Source organism: Sphaerodactylus townsendi, linkage group LG01 (assembly GCF_021028975.2).
Source record: "Sphaerodactylus townsendi isolate TG3544 linkage group LG01, MPM_Stown_v2.3, whole genome shotgun sequence".
In the NCBI taxonomy this organism is placed as follows: Eukaryota; Metazoa; Chordata; class Lepidosauria; order Squamata; family Sphaerodactylidae; genus Sphaerodactylus; species Sphaerodactylus townsendi.
The window spans coordinates 3,045,908-3,051,768 of record NC_059425.1 but is presented as its reverse complement, the minus strand read 5'-3'; the positions used below and the strand labels follow the sequence as shown (position 1 = coordinate 3,051,768).

Sequence of the window (5,861 nt, the reverse complement as noted above, 5' to 3'; positions counted from 1 at the left end):
TTGGAGAGGAGGCGGCTGAGGGGGGGATACGATTGAAGTCTATAAAATTATGCATGGGATAGAAAATGTTGACAGAGAGAAATTTTTCTCTCTTTCTCACAATACTAGAACCAGGGGGCATTCATTGAAAATGCTGGGGGGAAGAATTAGGACTAATAAAAGGAAACACTTCTTCACGCAACTTGTGATTGGTGTTTGGAATATGCTGCCACAGGAGGTGGTGATGGCCACTAACCTGGATAGCTTTAAAAGGGGCTTGGATAGATTTATGGAGGAGAAGTCGATTTATGGCTACCAATCTTGACCTTCTTTGATCTGATATTGCAAATGCCTTAACAGTCCAGGTGTTCGGGAGCAACAGCCGCAGAAGGCCATTGCTTTCACCTCCTGCATGTGAGCTCCCAAAGGCACCTGGTGGGCCACTGCGAGTAGCAGAGAGCTGGACTAGATGGACTCTGGTCTGATCCAGCTGGCTTGTTCTTATGTTCTTATGATTAAGTTTGCAGTGCACATTCAGAGAAAAAGCCACTGAGAACCTGAAAACTTTCCAGACACTGAAAAAAGAATGACTACACCTTCATCTTTTAAAAATTACTAAATAGAGTTTCAAGGAATAAAGCAAAGGATGTGATTTAATCCAGCAGTCAAGTAGAGCTCCAAGCGTTTTATTTTGCAAGAGGTAAACAGGCAAGTTTCCAGCACGGAGCGGTGATGCTATCGCTCTCCCAGCAGTTGGTTCGGAATCTTGCCGGCGACCTGGTTCACAAGTGGAGTTTCCTCAGCATTTCTTCACTTGGCCATAACACTGTTGAATGTAGCAGCAAGAGCGGGCTGGAGCACAGCAGCTTCGCGTCGGGACGTAGCAGGGGACGTAGGTGTACCGGCGATATCCACAGCAAGGAACGGCAGGTCTCCCTACGTAGTAGACCACCCTTGGCCTGGCTCTTCCACAGCAACAGCCGCAGCCCCGACCACCACAACATCTACAGCAGCTCATCTTTATGGATGGGAAGCAAAACTGGAAAGAAACACAGAACAAAGCCGCTGTCTATGAAAGACCTCCCCTTTTTAAGCATACAACCAAGATGGTTTTGTGAGTCATCACACTGAATACAACCAGAGGTGGGATCCAGCAGGTTCTCACAGGTTCCCGAGAGTAGGTTACTAATTGGGTGCTGTGTGGTTTCCGGGCTGTATGGCCGTGTTCTAGCAGCATTCTCTCCTGATGTTTCGCCTGCATCTGTGGCTGGCATCTTCAGAGGATCTGATGGTGGGAAAGCAAGTGGAGTATATATATATCTGTTGGAGTGTTCAGGGTGGGTGGAGAAACATTGTCTGTGAGTAACAAAGAAGGCAACCAGGTCAATAGTTGAGGGCATCTGAATAGAAGTATGAGTAACAATGAAGACTATAGCCTGGGAGTAACCCTGTAGATAGCAAGGTCACTGGTGGGAGCATCTGAATAGAAGTATCCTGGCCAGCAAAGGATAAGAGGGATCCTTTAGCTACTGCAGGAGTCTACCATCGCATACCATGCAGCTGTGGACAAGTCTACATAGGAACCACCAAACGCAGCACACAGACACGTATCAAAGAACACGAAAGGCACTGTAGACTATTTCAGCCAGAAAAATCAGCAATAGCAGAACACATGATAAACCAACCTGGACATAGAATATTATTTGAAAAAACAGAAATTCTGGACCACTCTGAAAGAAGCCACTTATGTCGAAGACTACACAGAGAAGCAATTGGAAATCCATAAGCACATGGACAATTTTAACAGGAAGGAAGAAACTATGAAAAATGAACAGAACTTGGCTGCCAGTGTTGAAAAATACTAGGGTCAAGACTGTGTCAAACCAGCTCCACACAAACACAGGATGACCTTAGACAAAAGAAACAAAGGCCAGGATACTTCTATTCAGATGCTCCCACCAGTGACCTTGCTATCTACAGGGTTACTCCCAGGCTATAGTCTTCATTGTTACTCATACTTCTATTCAGATGCTCTCAACTATTGACCTGGTTGCCGCCTTTGTTACTCACAGACAAGGTTTCCCCACCCACCCTGGACACTCCAACAGATATATACTCCACTTACTTTCCCAACATCAGATCCTCTGAAGATGCCAGCCACAGACGCAGGCGAAATGTCAGGAGAGAATGCTGCTAGAACACGGCCATACAGCCCGGAAACCACACAGCACCCAAGTGATTCCGGCCGTGAAAGCCTTCGACAGGTTACTAATTATTTGTGTGTGCCGAGAGGGGGTTACTAATTGGTGATTTTGCTGCGTGATTTTTGCCTTAGTTACGCCCCTCCTCTCAGCAGTAGCGTGCAGAACTTGAAGCAGTCTAGCAGGAGGTGCCCCGGCGGCGTGCATTCGTTTCCTGCCCAAGTACCGGCGCAGTGGCTGCATCCTTGCCACAGCCCCGCCCAGGAATGCCTCGCCCCCAGAATGCCCGCTCATGCTCAAGTTGTGCCCTGCCCAGCCCCATTGGCACTACGCCACAGTTTGAAACCCACCACCATGGGAACCTGTTACTAAAATTTTTGGATCCCACCACTGAATACAGCACTCTGTCTGTGCACGGTTGCAAACCGTGAGCTTAGTCACTCAAAACTTGAAATGTATATGGTCTGTACTTTGGAAGAAAAAAAGTTTAAGTTCATGAGCTTGGAACATAATTAAGTTTTACAAGGTCAGCCAATCCATTAAATGTAATTTTCCGTTTACGATGAAAAACAAAAAGGCAAACACTAATTTAAGTGGTTCGTTGCCTTAGCATAAAACGGTAACCTCAGATGAGCATATTTATATTTTCCACATTATTTTACTGAATTTATCAGCCTTTACACAGATGTTTTGTTATATTGCTTCAATCAGTCTGTGTGGGCCATCGATTTTTCCTAACTCTGGTCCCTTCCGCACATGCAGAATAATGCACTTTCGATCCACTTCCAGTGCACTTTGAAGCTGGATTTTACTGTGCGGAATAGCAAAATCCACTTGCAAACAACTGTGAAAATGGATTGAAAGTGCATTATTCTGCATGCGCGGAAGGGGCCTATGAGCTTATTGGCAGCCATGTTTTTCTGTTTAGAAGTGACTGCAAAAAAAACCAAAAACAGTCAAGTAACTGGCAGCCCCTAATAAAGGCAGGTTGGGCTTGTATCTTGCTCCCCACTGGCCTTACCATAGGGCAGGGGTCTTCAAACTATGGCACTCCAGATGTTCATGGACTACAATTCCCATCAGCCCCTGCCAGCATGGCCAAGTGGCAGGGGTTAAGGGAATTGTAGTCTATGAACATCTGGAGGACCATAGTTTGAAGATCCCTGCCATAGAGTTTGCAATGATTCCCAGACCTACTTGGAGTAACTTCCAGCCTATATCTGGAAGTGATATAGCAATGTCTGCAAACTTGTGCTTTTTCCATCATGTGCAAATCCCTAGACTTCCCACCAGTTTCCAGGCTTGTAACTTTTTGCACATTTTCAAAAACACGCCAACCTCTTTCCTTCACTCCTATAGCAAACCTGTGTCTCTCATTCACAAATATCCCTCGCATTGCTGTCTAAAGCTCATCTAGAGCAGTGGTTCTCAACCTGGGGGTCACGATCACTTTGGGGGTTGAACGACCCTTTCAAAGGGGTTGCCTAAGACCATCAGAAAACGGTCTTTTTATGTTTTATATATAGAAGAAGAAGAAGAAGAGTTTGGATTTATATCCCCCCTTTCTCTCCTTTAGGAGACTCCAAGGGGCTTACAAACTCCTTGCCCTTTGTTTTTTTCTTCTTCTTCAAAAATGCGTGTTAGCTGGCCTGAGCCCAGCCTTTGGCCAGGGAGGGCAGGATATTACTTCAAATAAATAAAATAAAGTAGATCCATGAACGGATAATTTCAGCAAGACTGTAGGAATTGAACCTCTTCTGTTGGCAAAGCAGGTGGTTACTCAGTGAGTTACATACAATCAGATGGCCTATCATTAATCCACGTTCCTGGTGCATTACAAGAAGAGTTGGTTTTTATATCCTACTTTACTTTTAAGAAATCTCAAAGGGGATCACCTCTTCCCCTTTCCACAACAGGCACCTTGTAAGGTAGGAAGGGCTGAGAGAGTTCTAAGAGAACTGTGACTGGCCCAAGGCTTCGTGTGCAGCAGTGGATAAACAAAACTAGTTCTCCATATTAGAGTTGGCTGCAGTTAACCACTACACCATGCCGATTTGTTTTGGCAACTTCCTATGTTAAGGAGCTGATACAGTCACTCAAGGAAGCAGAAAAAACAGGGAGCTATAGTAGTTCTTAACACTACTACACTAATTAATATTAATACTAGCACTAATTAATAATAATATTAATGCTAATACTAAGGACTGCTTGGAGGAAATATGTAGACAACTGAATAATAACCAATATTACATTAGAACTGAAATGGATCCCACTGATCATATCCTTTCATTTATTTAATTATCTGTACAAGGGGGCAGAGAGACAGTCTAGTCTAGTGGTGAGAAGCGGTGGACTCTAATCTGGAAAACCTTATCTGGTGAACTGGATTTGTTTCTCCGCTCCTGCACAGGAAGCTTGCTGTGTGATCTCAGGCTAGTCGCAGTTCTCTCGGAGCTCTCTCGTTTCCACCTACTTCACCAGGCGTCTGGTGTAGGGAGAGGAAGGGAAGGAATTTGTAAGCTGTTTTGTGACTCCTTTTGATTGAGAAAAGCAGGGCACAAATCTAAACTCTTCTTCTTCGCATCTTCTTCGTTCAGATGGTTTAGTTTGCTTCAGTGACGGTCCAGCACTTCACCAAGACTCAGCTAGGGGAAACACCCAGAGGTGGGATCCAGCAGGTTCTCACCAGTTCCCAAGAGTGGGTTACTAATTATTTGTGTGTGCCGAGAGGGGGTTGCTAATTGGGTCTGCTTTTCTGTTAGAAATTCCATTAGGTCCAAAAATCATAAAGTCTTGTTGTTTCCCATGTGGCTGGTTAGCGAAGGTAGAAAACGGGATAATTCTCCCTGCTGGGCTGTTTTAAAAACATGTTTTAGAAATATGGTCAAGTTCCTTGTTTTAGGAAAGTATCCTTCTTTTGATTTCTAGAAACAAAATGAAGTATTTGAAAGTATTAAGTATTTGACAGGCAGTCAATTAGAGGAGAAGTAGTTGTTTCTGTTGGCAGTAGACGATAGGACTTGCTATAATGAGTTTCAATTATGGACAGAAAGATACCAGCTGGAAATTAGGAACTTTTTTTTTACAGTAAGAGTTTTTTTACAGTAACAGAGAAATTATTAATGCCCCGCCCCCAGAATGCCCGGCCACACCCATGTTGTGCCCCACCCAGCCCCATTGGCGCTACGCCACTGTTTGAATCCCACCACCATGGGAACCTGTTACTAAAAATTTTGGATCCCACCACTGGAAACACACGTTCAATATGGATACAAGTTGCACAACCTTCTACACCATACATACCTAGAACAATGATAGAACTTGGCTGATGCTCCTAAAAGTATCAATAACAGCAATATCAATTAAAAACATGCAACTAACCTTGTTCCTCAGCGCAAAAACCCACTTTGGCTTCTGTGTATGAATGAAAATCTGTTTGCTGAGGAACCTTTTATACAATGCAGCGAGGAAATGAGCCACCTCTGAAATCCTAATTTGTCCGTCTGCCCTGCCATATTCCACAGCTCAATTAACAGTCATTAAATAAGAATTTATAAATTGCAGATGATGAATGTTATCTCTGTTTTGAAACTGTATTGCTTTGCCATTGAACTTGGGATCGTAAATCGGGTGACTCAGCGGTCTTCCGAATTGCTCAGCCACTGAACAAACCGCCACGTG

The 5,861-nt window shown here is 44.2% G+C and overlaps 1 long non-coding RNA gene across 1 annotated transcript; it reads right to left on the bottom strand.

The window, feature by feature from the left end:
* Window positions 1-649: 649 nt before the first annotated feature.
* On the bottom strand, window positions 650-5,597 carry LOC125428724. Its single transcript, XR_007243871.1, has 2 exons — window positions 5,562-5,597; window positions 650-1,018 (listed from the first exon to the last, which is right to left on the bottom strand). It is a non-coding gene; the product is annotated as an uncharacterized LOC125428724 (long non-coding RNA).
* Between the last annotated feature and the right edge of the window lie 264 nt (window positions 5,598-5,861).